The 14,880-nt window shown below is 45.9% G+C and overlaps 1 protein-coding gene across 1 annotated transcript in view; it reads left to right on the plus strand.

Annotated features, from left to right (window-relative positions):
• The window catches only part of GCHFR (GTP cyclohydrolase I feedback regulator), a 142,180-nt gene that overhangs the window by 110,406 nt on the left and 16,894 nt on the right, over positions 1-14,880 (plus strand). The window lies entirely within an intron of this gene.

Here is a 14,880-nt window from a genome sequence, read left to right on the forward strand (position 1 = left end):
TTGACTCCTGACTACTTCAGAGCTGATCAGACCTTGGAGCTGTGGAGATGAGGCTGGTGTTTCTGGTTGGGGTCAATGGTCCCAGCTTTGGGATCATCCACCAACTCAGAGATTCAGCATTCAACAGTTCTGCTCTGGTCTTGACAGAGGAGTGAGGTGTAGCAATCCTGGACTCGGGACGCTCTCTGGTATCTTCGGGTACTAGGACTGTCTGTTCTGGAAGGCCATCATCCTCTTCTGCCTTCGACATTGTGGAGAGGATGCTCTGTTCTAAGTAGATGGGTCAGGCAGCCCCAGCCAGTCTCACCTGGGCCTGCAAGCAGTCATCAATCTGCTCTGGGACAGCCTGTGGTGGTTAGTCTCCAATCTGCTTCCCTGGTGGGGCTTCCTGCTTCATCCCCCCTCTCCTCTGGCTTTGCTGGAATGGGAGGTCACAGGTAAGAGGTGGTGCAATAGGAAGCATCTTGACTATCCTGAGGAGTCTGTCACCAATGATAGTGACCTCGAGGAAGAAGAGGGGGTCACCAAAGTCTCAGCGGAATGATGCCTTCTTTGGTGACTTCTTGGATCTTCTTTGCCAACATGGGGGCTGGACCACTGAAGACCCCTCTTCAGAGGAGTCAGTATTTTTGGAGGCTTTCAGTATGAGCCAAGATATCTCAGAGGCGAGTTCCTCAGTCCATCCCTTGAACATTGGATCTCAGGGTTGGACCATTTAGGAAAGCAATCCTATGCCTCAGCAGCATTTGACCTGAAGGCATTTAGCTATTTATCTCATGTGCCTAGACTCCAACATATGTTGGAGTCTAAAGTGTCATGGAATGTTACAATGTAATAGTCTCCAGAAATTTAAAAGATTCTGGAGACACAGTTGTTTACCCTGCTGTCTATTGCCAACGTTTCCATGAGCCTCATTTCAAATGCAGCCGATGGAGCTCCTTGAGCAGCTGGTTTTGGCATTGTCATGGGTCACCACACTTGGATGTGACTATGCAACTTTGCGGTTTGCTTCAAGGCTTCATTTATTAATGCCCCCTTTGGTGCTTCCTTGTTAGGGCCAAAAATTAAGGATACTGTGAGTGAGGAAGGAGGGAAGACACTGTTTGCTACAGAGTACATTTCTCCATCCCTCAAGAAACCTTTTCCAGGAATCAGATGAGGCAAAATGTCTCTTTAGAAAGTTGCAACAGTTTTCCATTGGTCTGGAGATGAGGGCTGTCATTTTTGCATTGCATGCCTTTCAGGACGTCCTCCCTAGCTGTGTAATTTCAATACGGATGGACAATATGTCTGTTATCTCAACAAGCAAAGGGGAACATGTTCTTATCCACTTTGGCGGGAGGCCTTGAGGGTTTGGCAATGGGTGATCTTATATCAATGGTTTCTGGTTACAGTGCACATCCCAGGAAAGTCCAACATTTTGACTGACTGCTTGAAGAGGAAAATTCTTCTTCCTGACTTTTGGTCTGTGAATCCGAGAGTAGCAGTTTGAATCTTCCAGCGCTGGGCCATTCAGTGTTGCAACCTCTTTGCCTCCCCATCCAACACCAAGTGTAGCAGCTATTATATCTTAGTCCCTCCTCAGGGCCATTCACCCAGAAGCACTGTTTTATATGCTTGTACCCCAGGACTCCTGTACACTTAATCATCATTTCCTCTGATTCTGAAATTTCTCCAGAAGGCAGCCTACTGCAGAGTGACAGTGATCCTCATAGCTCTTTTCTGGCCTCATCAGGTGTGATTCCCCTTTCTGAGACCTCTTCTGCAGTAACTCCCTTGGGTTCTGGATCTCATTTTTCATCCAGCAGGTCTGAATCCTCCCAATCTGAAGCCCCTCAGGAAAACCGCATGTTTTCTCCAGTTCTCTTGATGGCCAAGAATTCCAAGGTGTCTGATAGTCTCATGCGTATGTTGTCTTCATCACAAAAGCTTCCAGCTAGGAAGGTGTATTCCAGTAAATGGAGACATTTTGCAGTGTGGGTAGAATCTTGAGGATTTGATCTCTTTTTTTTCCTCCCCTTTAGAGTGTGTTCTAGATTTTTTTGCTCTAGTTGTTTTATGTAGGCTGTTTAATTGTAAAAGAAAAAAAAGTGCATTTGGCAGCTATTTCTAATGTTCATGTTGATATAAACAATGTTCTCTTGGCTGATCCAAGATTTCCAAGGCTTTTCTCAATGGTACCTTTTTGTTGCATCGTCCCATTCAGGATACAGTCCCTTCCTAGCATTTGGCTTTTTTGTTGCAGCTTCTTGCAGGCCCGCCTTTCGAACCTTCTGCTATTTAGACTTGAAGTTATCTTGGAAACCTTGTTTTCGGTGTCCATTACCTCAGCTAGGAGAGTTTCAGAACTACAAGCTCTTGATTCCACTCCTTCCTATCTGGTGTTTCAAAAAGACAGGGTTTCTCTCCACACTAAGTCCAAGGTGGCCTTGGAGAGTAATCTCAATAGTTCTGTTCACCTTCCAGTGTTTTCCCCATTTTTTTCATGTTTTCCCCCATTTTTTCAAACAAGGGTGAATATTTTCACACTGTTTGGATGTGCATAGACAATTGAGGCTTTCTAGACAGGACCAAAACCTTTAGAAAATCTAGTCAGTTGTGGGTAAGGGAGCTGAAGTCTGAAGCATTTGGCTGGTGTCAGAATCTGATCCAATAACCTCATTGTTATGGTAAGTACATAACTTTAATTTCATTTGTGTCAGGGTGGCTGCCTTTGACATCTGCTGTGTACCTAATGCTGGGGGAGGGGGGGGGCAGAAGGGCTGAGTTGTGTTGATTTGACTGACAGATGTGAAACAGTACCACACAGCAGTATCATCTGTGTTATTCATTCATTCATTCTCTGAATATCCCCTTTACCCATTTCAGGATATCAGGAAGAGCCATTCCTGACACAACTTGTGCAAGGCAGGAAAGTTATCCAAGACTGAACACCAGTCTGTTGTGGGGAACACACTCGCACGTACATGTTCCCTTATACATAACATGCACATCTAAGGGATAGTTGGATGAGTACCAGTTCACCTGCAGCATGCCCTTAGGATATGGGAGGAAACTAGAACATCCAGCAGAAAACCACAAAGACACAGATGATGATGATCGTACTCCACACAGGAAGCAGCCCAGCTGGAACCATATTGGAGAAATAAGGACTGTGCCCCTGCTGTGGAAAAATTGAGTTAGTGCTGTCCTAGAGAGCAGAGCATTAAGCCAGCTAAATACATATTATGGTTTAGTTATTTACGGTTATGGTGCAAACCTTAACACAACTGTATGTTGTTTATGTCTCAGTCATTCACCCAGTAAACAAGCAATGCAGAAAAATTGACAAGTAAATCATCAACGTAAAAGGGGGGGTCACAGATCATGGAAAAGACATCATAAATGTGCTGAGCAGTAGGAGCTGTACCTCTGGAGTGCTGGACTACAAACATTTTCTTAAAGGTATTGCTAAAAATAAGAGACGTTTCAAATGTTTTGGGTGTATAACCAAGGAAGAATAGAATTTCTTTTTTAGGAAAAAAAAGGGTGATGTGTGACTGCAAAGAAGCATATGCTGCCAGAACATTATACATTTCCTATTAAAGTGGTCAGAGAAGAATAAAATTGGTTAGGATTACAGGTGGTTCTGACTTGGGAAGGAGGTATGTAGAAGTACAGAGTTTTTGCAGCACTGTATTTGGTAGTTACAATATGTAAATTGAGTGAGATGAGGTGTGTGTTTTCAGCATTGTGCTACATTGTAAAAATGATGACAGCTAACTTTAGTTATAAAATGAGGCTGTTTACATTAGTGCATATTATTATGCTTAACCTAGCCCCAGAAATTCATAACTCTGATTTTCTTTGTAAAATATGCAATTCATAGAAAATATGGGCCGGATTCACGAAGGCTTGCACGGAGTCTAACAGTAGAGTAAGACTCCATGCAGCCAACATGTCCGCCGAGCGATCCAGGAAGAGCCGGTAGGGGCGTGTAACAGCTCCTTAAACTAGTCCTACACAGACAGGGCATGGATATGCAAATTACCTCATTTGCAGGCAAAAGCTATGTAAATGAGGTAAATTTGCGATCCAGGAAACCCGAACCTGTCCGAGTAGGAGTAGTATTATTTGCAGAAATGTACTCAGTTGACAACTGAGTACGGTTCTGCAAATAGCAAAACGGAGCCGTGACAGCTCCAAAAAAAAAGGATGCATTTACAGGAGGAAGCATGCCAATGGCCAAAAATACAGCCATTGGCAATGTGAAGTGATGCAAAATAAAAATAAAATAACTTTTTTTTTTTCATCCCGATCTCCGGGGTTTAAGTAGCACAGCACCGCGCAAATGCTCTGCACCCTAAAAACCAGAAAATCAATAATTAAGATCCACAAATGTGGATTTTATAGCTGATATGAATTTACAATACAAGTGAATGGAAGGCTGAAGACAGCATGGCCACAGAGTAGAGGTTGCTAAGGGGGGAAGCTCAGTCTAAGAGATGTAACTAAGCATTAGTAGGCAACCCTATTTAAATGAGGGTTAGGATAGTGAATCGCAAGTTTACATAGCAAATGAGCACAGTCAGTGAAGTGTAGGAGTAGGATAAGGGGAATAACAGAGTAGAAGATAGGTGACATCACGAGGGGGGCATGTTTGAAAGAAGTGAAGCTCATTGGAGCCGAGTGGCATGTGTCGGGTGACATTTACATATCATTGAAAGAGGCGTGTCAACAGGTAGGCTTGGTAAAGTAAAGAAATTGGTGTATGCCGTGGATAACACCAAAGTTTCTTGCTGAGCGTGCATGCGCGTGTGCGCCAGTAAACCCAAGTAAGACAGTGTGCGCACATGTAAGCCGGAATAAGCATATGTAAGGCTGTGTAAACAGTTGTAAGCGCGTTTGTGCTGGTGTGCGAGCGTTTAACAAGAATAAGCAAGTTTTAGTCCGTGTAAGCATGTGTGCGTGCATGTTAGCTGGTGTGCGCGTGTTTGCCCTTGTGTGCACGGCACTCCCCCCTGAGGAAACAGGAAAAAGGAAGCACACTAAATAGTAGGAAGTTACCAGGGAGTACTAGCAGACCTAGCAGGTGAAATCTGAATCAGGCAATTACACAGGCAGTACACTAGCCCAGCCCATCCCAGAACTTAAAACTCTGCAAACAGTCCATTATGTTTCTCTCAAGAGACACTGCAACACTGCAGTAAGCTAATAGAAGTGAAAACTGAAAAAGCTTCACTGAGACAAAGAAATGTTAGGGGCTGCCATTGCTGTTATAAGGCGACATATGCAACATGCTGAGGGTGGTGATAATGCAAACACTGCTGGACAACCCACAGTGAGGAGACGGAGAAGAGTGTACAGGCCCAGGGTAACCTACCAGGGGCTACATGAGCTGGAGATAGTGGAGCGCTATAGAGTGGACAGAGACCTCTTGCAGTAAATTGTTGAGCTGTGCAGGCCACACCTCACACACAGAACCAACAGAGGGGAACCCATTCCAGTGGAAACCAAGGTATGTGCTGGCCTAAGAATATTAGCAACAGGTACCTTCCAGAGACCAACTGCTGATATGATGGGGATATCACAGGCATCAGCATCCAGGGTACTGCACCAGTTCCTGGATGCCATGTCAGCACATGTCGGTGATCATGTATATTTCCCCAATTCCCGTGAGGAATTGGCCAGCAATATGCGTCTTTTCCAGCAAATAGCAGAATACCCTGAGGTAGTGGGTGCAATAGACTGTACACACACACGCATCAAAGCACCAGCCGGTGAGCAGGGTAGGGTCTAGTTCAACCGCAAGGGCTTCCCCTCCATCAACTACCAGGTCGTGTGTGATGCCCTGGGCATAATACTGAATGTGTGTGCTGGCTGCCCTGGAAGCTACCATGATTCCCATATCTGGCATCTGACGCAGCTGTACCAGACATTTGCTAATGGGGACATCCCACATGGTCACCTAGTGGGGGATGCTGGCTATGCACTGGAGCCGTGGCTGATGACACCCATCAGAAACGCACACACACCTGAACAGGAACGTCATAATGAGGCACATGCACAAACACGAAATGTAATCGAGCGTGTATTTGGGCTGCTCAAGTCACGGTTCCGGTGCCTGGACACATTTGGTGGAGCCTTGCAGTACTCACCAACTACATGTACCCAAATTGTCATGGTATGTGCTATGCTACATAATATGATCCTGCGAAAACAGCTGCAGCAGGACCAGCATAGGCCTGGGCCAAACAGCCCCCCCACCATTGCCAAGGCCATCACAGGCAGAGCGTGACTCGGAGGAGGAACAACCTGAGCCTGCCCCAGTAGGCAGAAGGAGGCGTGCCCAGTATGCTTTGGCCTTGGCAAAGGGGCAACGTACAGCACATACACTGGCTCAGTAGGAACCCTGGAAATTATACCTTTCTCTGACTCTCACATATAGTAAAAGGGATGCCTAAGTTGACACCACCTGTTTCCAAACATGTATAGGGAGTGTAGTATGTGCATCCGACATAGCCAGCCCTGCAGCACCACCTGAGGCATGATTGACATGTGTTAACCGATATAAAGCAGTGCTAAACAGCATTTACCACCATGTAGTATATGTAAAGAAAATCGCACACACCAGCTAGCACAACTGTGGTCAATGTTGAGTAATATTGGGCAACGTCCAGCAATGTTGGTTAATACTGAGCAATGTTGGACAAGCTGGGTCTAAGTATATGAAGGTCTCTCCAAACACCATTATATTGGGTGACGTCAACTACCCAAACATTGACTGGGAGCAGTACTCAAGGCCCAACACCCTAGCCCAAAGGTTCCTAGAATTTATAAACTCAAATGCTATGGAACTACTAGTCACCACCCCCACAAGAGGGGATAACATACTGGACCTGGTCATCACCAACATGGGGACTCTATGCTCCATACCAAAGGTATTCCCCTCATTGGTAAGATCGGACCATAAATCAATTCCACTGGATATCCACATCCCGATCCCACCCACAGCCCAGAAAACCACAGTGAAAAACTTCTCAAAAGCTAATGTCACACTTCTCAAAACCGAGGTGGAATCCTTCAAGGCCCCCGGGCCAGTGGAAAGTACGGCTCAAACTGCAGAATCCTTTATAAACGCATTCTGTGGACACCTTCAGGAATGCATGGATCATGCTATCCCAAACAAAACCAAGACCTAATCATCCAAAGGCAGGTGTCCTGCCTGGTGGACCCCAGCCATAAATAAGCTGTACATCAGAAGGAGGATGTTACTACATGATAGAGAAAAATCCCTAAAAGGGAACGCATCTCTGAGTACTAGCAAAAACATATGATCCCTCATAAAATCATCCAAGGCAAGTCTCGAGAGAAAAATTGCACAGGACACTAAAGATAATCACACGGCCGTCTTTAGTTATGTTAGGAACCTGGGTGGCAACTCCCAGATATGCTCAGAGTTGGTCCAAAATGACAATAAATACACTGAACCCACAGACATTGCCAACATCCTGGCAGACAGGTTCAGTGCAAACTTCTCCCCCCCCCTTCCCTCCCCTAAAGAGCAAATATCTATCCCAGCAGAGTGCTGCCTCCCTGACATCTCGGATGCTCAGGAGAGAGCCGCCCTCTCCAAAGCAAAAAACACAGCATCAATGGGACCAGATGGTGTCCCGGGCTGTGTTCTACATGAACTCCAAGAAGAGCTAAACCCCCACATAAAGCTGCTGTTCAATCTCAGCCTTACTACAGAATATGTACCCAAAGAATGGCGTACAGCAACATTGGTCCCACTCCACAAAGGTGGTGCCTCTACGGACCCTGGAAACTGTCGCCCCATAAGCCTGACTAGCCTGGTCTGCAAAGCTATGGAGAGGATCATCATGGAACTCATAAACAAAGACACTGGGGACTTGCTGGATCCTACCCAATTTGGCTTTAAGGGCAGATCTTGCCTCTTAAACCTGGTCGATTTCTTTGAAACAGTCACCAAGGCCATTGATGAGGGGAAGGTAGTCCACACAGCCTACCTGGACCTCGCAAAAGCCTTCGACATAATACCCCACTCGGGCATCATAGATAAGCTCTCCAGCTTAAATATAAACCCCTATGTCATAAGATGGGTTGCAAACTGGCTCAAGGACAGAACCCACATAGTCAGAATTGCTGGTGCCATGTCAGACTCTAAACCAGTTACAAGTGGCATCCCACAAGGCTCTGTCCTGGGACCTCTTGTGTTCGGCATATATTTTTTGGAGGTACAGGCTAACACGGGAGGACTGTGGCTGACCAGGTTTGCAGATGACTGCAAACTGGGTGCCATAATTGACTCTCCAAGCATCCCCCAAAAGGGTCTCATAGAGACGGATAACAGGTGCCAGAGCCAAGGCCTAAAGCTAAACGCTAAAAAGTGTATAGTCATACCCTTTGGCAAAAACAAAGTGCACACAAATTACCACATAGGCGGGAATCCATTAAGTATGGAAGAAGTAATTAAGGACCTGGGGACCCAAGTTGACAGTAATTTCCCCTTTGACATCCACATTGCCAAAGTGGTTAGAAAGACCTTCTATATAGCCCACCTTGTCATGAAAGGATTCACATCTACATCGAGGGAGGTCATTGTGTCCCTTTATTTATCCCTCATCAGGCACATAATTGAATACAATGCCCCATTTGGGATGTACCTTACCTGACACCTGCAGCAACTAGAAAGACCCCAAAAGTACCTCACAAAGAGGATCATGGGACTCAAACAGATGCCATATGCTGCTCGAGAAATTACAGCTCTACTCATTTGCATTCCGCCTACTTAGAGGCGATCTATGCCTGACGTATAAAGCCATGTCCAACCCGGAATTAATGAGCATGCTCCATCTCAGAAAATCCAAATCCTGTATAGCTACTCACTCGAGGGACTTGAACCTGAGCACAGAAATAAATTGGACATGCTGGAGGGACAGATTCCTAACCCAGAGGCTCCCTACGCTCTGGAATAGAATCCCAGTCCATGTTAGGCAGAGCCCCTCACTGTCTCTCTTCAAGAGGAATCTTGACGAGTGGATGGGAGATCGTAGGTTTACCACAGGGATTACGTCGGTGTCACTACTAGACAGAGGCACAGTAAACTAACCTTAAAAAGAGCACAGTAAAATCAGTTCAGAGGGTGGCGAAAGCCAAACACAATCTGGCTAGGCTTGTAAATGCCTTAGGGCAGATAGCCTAGTATGAATCTATGAACCTAAGTAGGGCATAGCTGAACAAAAGGCAACATGCTTATATTTGCTCTACTGGCACTTAAGCAGTCTGGTCTGCTCAGTATGAAAATATAAAACGGTGATGGGCCTCGAACCCAGGATACTGTGCACTATAGTCATAGTACTGAACCACTAAGCCATGACAGTATTGCAGTGGTCAGCCTGTATGAAGAAATGTTGATAAGTCTATGCTAAGTATTCCATGGAAACCCTGCAGGCACAGTATAATCCCTGTCAAGTTATGACACAAAGGTGAGTCCCCCAGTAAGAATAGAACCTGACTTTCAACACACACAGTAGAAATGTTAATATTGGACATGTACACATACATCAACAGATGTAGTGGACCTCAGACAGCAATATATTGAAAGGTCACACTGGGCATGCTCACACACTTGAATAAATGAGACAAATGTCAGGCAACAGAACACTGACAGTCTGAACTGGGCATGCTCACACACTTAGGCCATGTCGGAGTACAGCAGTGGGCCACACATATCAGGCAGTCACATGTGTTAACCCAGGAACCTCTCACTATCTAGCAATCTGCCCTGTGCACACAGTTATAGGATAGACACATATATAATATAGTGGAACCCTGTCATAATGAAATATGTTCTGCAGATACCCAAATTGCTCATAGAAAGTGGGAAAGCAAAGACTATAAAACCTGCAAACAGTATCACCAATAAACATTGTACATCCTGAACATTAGCACAGGTTCAGAGGTCGATACTAGCCTATCCATCCTAGGGCATGTACAAGCCTAGCCAGAGTGCGTTTGGCTTTCGCAAACCTGTCAAAGTAGAACACTGTGCCTGTGAATAGTAGGTCACACAAGATAGCCCTTTTACATTTAGTGTATTGTGCCTCTGTCTAGCAGGGACCCAGAAGATATCCCATGGGTAAACATACGATCACCCATCCACTTTTCAAGATGTCTCCTGTAGGTGGTCAGTGGGTGGCTCTGCCCATGCAAAACCGGGATTACAATCCAGACTGAGTGGAGCCTCTGGGATAAGAATCTGTCCCTCCAGCATGCCCTATTAACATCTGTGCTGAGGTATATGTCCCTGGAGTGTGTAGCTCCAAGGAAGTCGGATATCCTGAGGTGGAGCATGTCCATTAAATCTGGGTCGGATATTTCCTTAAACTACAGCACACAGCACATCCGTGTAGGTGGTAAGTGACTGAGTAGAGCTGGAGTTACTGTATCTGAACTGTGCAGGGCATCCATGTGAGTCCCTACATCTGCTTGTTGTGGAACATTTGTGGCTATTACAGTTGATGCAGGTGTCGGGTAAAGTACATCCCAAATGTGGCATTGTAACCAAGCATGGTCGTGATGAGTATAGGGGCACAATGACCTCACTTGATCAACATGTGAAACCATATGGGGTAAGGTGGGCTATATAGAAGTTCTGTCTAACCACTTTGGCAATGTGATTGTCAAAGGCGAGAGTACAAACAAGTTGTGTCCCCAAACCCCTAACAACTACTACCGTATGTAATGGATTACTACCTATGTGGTAATGTGTGGGCATGTTGTTATTCCCAAAGGGGATGACTATGCAACTAATGGCATTAGCTGTAGTCCATGGCTCAGGCACCAGTCATCCTATCTCTGTGAGACCCCGTTTGAGTATGCATGTGCCAGCTGGAGAGTTGATTATGGCACCCAGTTTGCAGTCATCTGCGAACATGGTCAGCCATATTCCTCCTGTGTTAGCCGTACGTCACACAAATATATACTGAACAAGAGCGGTCCCAGGACTGAGCCTTGTGTGATGCCATGTGTAACTGGTGTATAGTCAGACATGGCACCTGCAATACTGAGCATGTGGGTGCTATCCCTGATCCAGGTAGCAATCCATCGTGTGAGATATGTGTCTATATTGACGCCGGTGAGCCTATGCATAAAGGCCTAGTGGGGTATTGTGTCGAAGGGTTGTGCAAGGTCCAGGCAGGCTGTGTGGACAACCGTCCCTACACTGATGGACCTGGTAACTGTTTAAAGAATACGAACAGGTCCAGGAGGCAAGATCTGCCCACAACAACACTGAAATGTGTAGGACCTAGTGTCTGTAGGTTCCCGAAGTCTATGTGCATGAGTCCCATTACAATACACTCCATAGATTTGCAGAACAGGCTAGTTAGCCTTATAGGCCGATATTGTCTGTGGTCCGTTGTGGCAGCAACTCTGTGGAGCAGGACCACTATCACTGTACGCCATTCCGTGGGTACATATCCTGCAGAAACTCTGATATTGAACAGTGACGTAATGTGAGGGTTACGTCTGTCATGAAGCCTGTGTAAGACGCAGGCCGAGACACTGTCTGGTCCCATTGATGCTGTGTTGTCCGCTGTGGGGAGGGCAGCACTCACCTGTTTATTTGTGATGTCAGGGAGGTTACACTCTGTTGGGATGGACAGTAGCTCCTTAGGGGGGATGGAGGGAGACATCTGCACTGAACCTGTTTGCCAGGATGTTGGCAATGTCTGTGGTTTCAGGGTATGTTTAGTCAGTATGCAGTAACTCACAGCATATCAGTGAGTGTCCACCCAGGTACTTGAATTAACTGAAGAAGGCCTTGTGAGTGTCCTACGTGTCTGGTGCAATTGTCCATTAGAAGCGGGCCTGACATAAATACATGAGCGATTGTAGCTGTCTGGTAGTACAGATCACAGATGCCTTCCCTGTCTGGGATTGTGCTCTATCATGTAGTAGCGTCTTCCTTTCGTTGTATAGCTTAATAATGGCCGGGGTCTACCAGACAGGTCACCTGCCATTGGAGGAGTGAGTCCAGTTGTTATTTGGGATAGCACGATCCATGCAGTCCACTAGGTGTCCATAGAATGTGTATGTAAAGGATTCAGCAGTCAGAGCCATACTTACCACTGTCCCAGGGTTTCTGAAGTATACCACCTTGGTTTGGAGAAGTGTGACGTTTGCTTTTGAGAAGTTCACCAAGATTACCCAGGATGGGTGTGTGGACGGGATATGGATATCCAGTGAGATAAATATATGTTCTGACCTTACCAATGAGGGGTATATCTCAGGTGTGGAACATAGAGTCCCCATGTTGGTGATGATCATGTCCAATATGTTGTCCCCTCTTATGGGTGTGGTGACCGGTTGTGCCATAGCATATGAGTGTACAAGTAATAGCAACTGTTGGGCGAGGGTGTTGGGGCCTGAGTACTATCCCCAGTCAATGTGTGGGTATTTGAAGTCACCCAATATAATGGTGTTTGGGGAGACCTTCATATTGTCCAGTGTTCCCAGGAAAGCAGAGTGTGGTTCATGAGTTGGGAGGGTGGTCTGTAGCAGGCAATTAACCAAAAGGCAGATTTGCACAATGTTGGGTACATATGTATGGTCTGTGATGCTTTGTGCAGTGCTACCAACCCGGAGGTATGTGTATCTGTGATGTATATGGATACTCCCCCTATTTGTGTTGGCCATTCCGAGTTTTGTGGTCAGCAAGCATGGTATGAAATATAACCTGGTAGTGCTGGTGTGCATTTGGGAGCCTGAACCAGATGTCTGTTAGTGTACAGATATCGCTGTTGTCCGTACTGAGGAGATTCCTGAGTGGTCGCAATTTGAGGGTAACACATCTGGTGTTGAGCAGCATTACCCTCAGTGTCATGTACTCTGTAATGTCTATGGAGGTGGGTTTGTTTTTTGAGCCCCACTTAAAAAAGGCAGTATGGTGGTAGCAGCTGCCTTAGCCAGTATTTGAAAGTCCAAGGGTGACAGGTGCAAGCTGTCCATAGGGAAGCTACGTGGCATGTCGAGCATGTCACCCCAGGCTGACAGACACTGTATCCCCTGTGAATGACACCAATATGTTAGCCAACTGTTAAACGTGATCATTTTGTTGGTATACTGTGACATCATACTTGGTGAGTGTAAGATGCTAGACAAGGTCAAGGTCATACTGGCCTGGGCTACATGATCAGAGAGTTCCTTTATGTATCATGTCATGTGATCCAGGGAGGGACGTCTGAGGGTGTACGCACCAGCATGGACAATGCTGGAGCCAGTCCTGCACTTGCTGTGGAGTGACCTGAGTGCATGTGTTATGTTGTGTATCCTGCCACCTGAGAGACGGCTCAAAGTGACTATTCCCTTGTTTGGCCTGGTGAGTGGGACGTCAGTGTGTCTGACAATAAGTGTCACCTATTACAAGTGTATTAGGTGTGTTGTTTAGCCCGAAGGGCAGTGACTGTGTGGCACACTAACATTGTGAACTATGTGATATTTGGGTATTGTAGTGGGGTAGCAGTTGTTTGTGTGTCTGCTTTGGAGGTCTCTGCTGCTTAGGCAGAGTTTATGTCGAGCCTCTGAGTATGTTTATGTGTGACAATGTGGTTTGATTGCTGTCGCTAAAGGTTTATGTGAGACTGATATGTGGTGTGTGTGGTTATCTTCACCACCTGATAGACTATGCCAGTCATGGGTCGAGAGAGCTCAGCCTCCTGTATGTCAATATTGTTGCATCTCTCACATATATCTGAGTTTGTTGGGAAGAGCAAAATTTTTGCTTATCTTTGGACTTTCTCATACGTTTTGCTGGGTTTTGGCAGAGCAACGACCCTTTTGTCTTGGATTTTGTTGGGAAGAGGAGAGGGTTGTCTGTGTACATGAGGCAGATGTGACATTGTGTCAAAACTGCAATATTCACTAACTGGACTGGAGAGTACACCCAAAACCGACCCCTGGGCTTGCCGGGATATTATGATGACATACTTCGTAGCCTGATCGCTAAGGATCAGTAGGGTGTTAAGTGTGTAAAAGAGTATAACTGGGATTAGTGCTCAAGTTTGCTGGTGTTTACTAAAAGAGTAGCTGAGAAGGATTCCAAACCGAATCATGACACCTCCTTCAGCTATGTCATAAATAGCAATGTACACTCATGTATGTCCTGAGTCAGGGCCAACTGTACCTGACTGACAATGCTGACATCCTGTCAGACAGGCCCATATAGACATACCCACCTCCCACTGACCATAGTCCCAGTCATCATACCAGGGGATATCACATGTAGAATGGCTGAACAGCTCCCCCCAAAGCCAAAAGCATGGCAGCAATTGGATTACATTGTTTCCCAGTATGTGTCCTGCATGAACTACAGAACAAACAGACCCTGCACCTGAACAGTCTGTTGAGCCTCACCCTCTCCACAGGATCTGGAACCATTGAATGTGTTACAGCAACATATGGCACTCCCCACAAGTGAAGGTGCACAACACACCATGGGAAGTATAGTCCAGTAAGCCTATGAAGTCTGATCTACAAGGCCATGGAGTTCATCATGGTTGAAGTCATACACAGAGCTATTGGAAGCTGACAAACACACAACCCTACCAACTGTGGTATGTTCATAGGTTCATAGGTTCATACTAGGCTATCTGCCCTAGGGCATTTATAAGCCTAGCCAGAATGTGTTTGGCTTTCGCCACCCATTTTAAATTTATTTTGCTATGCCCTTTTTCAAGGTTAGTATACTGTGCCTCTGTCTAACAGTGACACAGAAGTGATACCCGGGGTAAACCTACGATCTCCCATCCACTCATCAAGATTCCTCTTGAAGAGAGTCAATGAGGGACTCTGCCTAACCTGGACTGGGATTTTATT

This window comes from Protopterus annectens, chromosome 6.part0, assembly GCF_019279795.1.
Source record: "Protopterus annectens isolate FY-2018-M chromosome 6.part0, PAN1.0, whole genome shotgun sequence".
NCBI classification, from domain to species: domain Eukaryota; kingdom Metazoa; phylum Chordata; order Ceratodontiformes; family Protopteridae; genus Protopterus; species Protopterus annectens.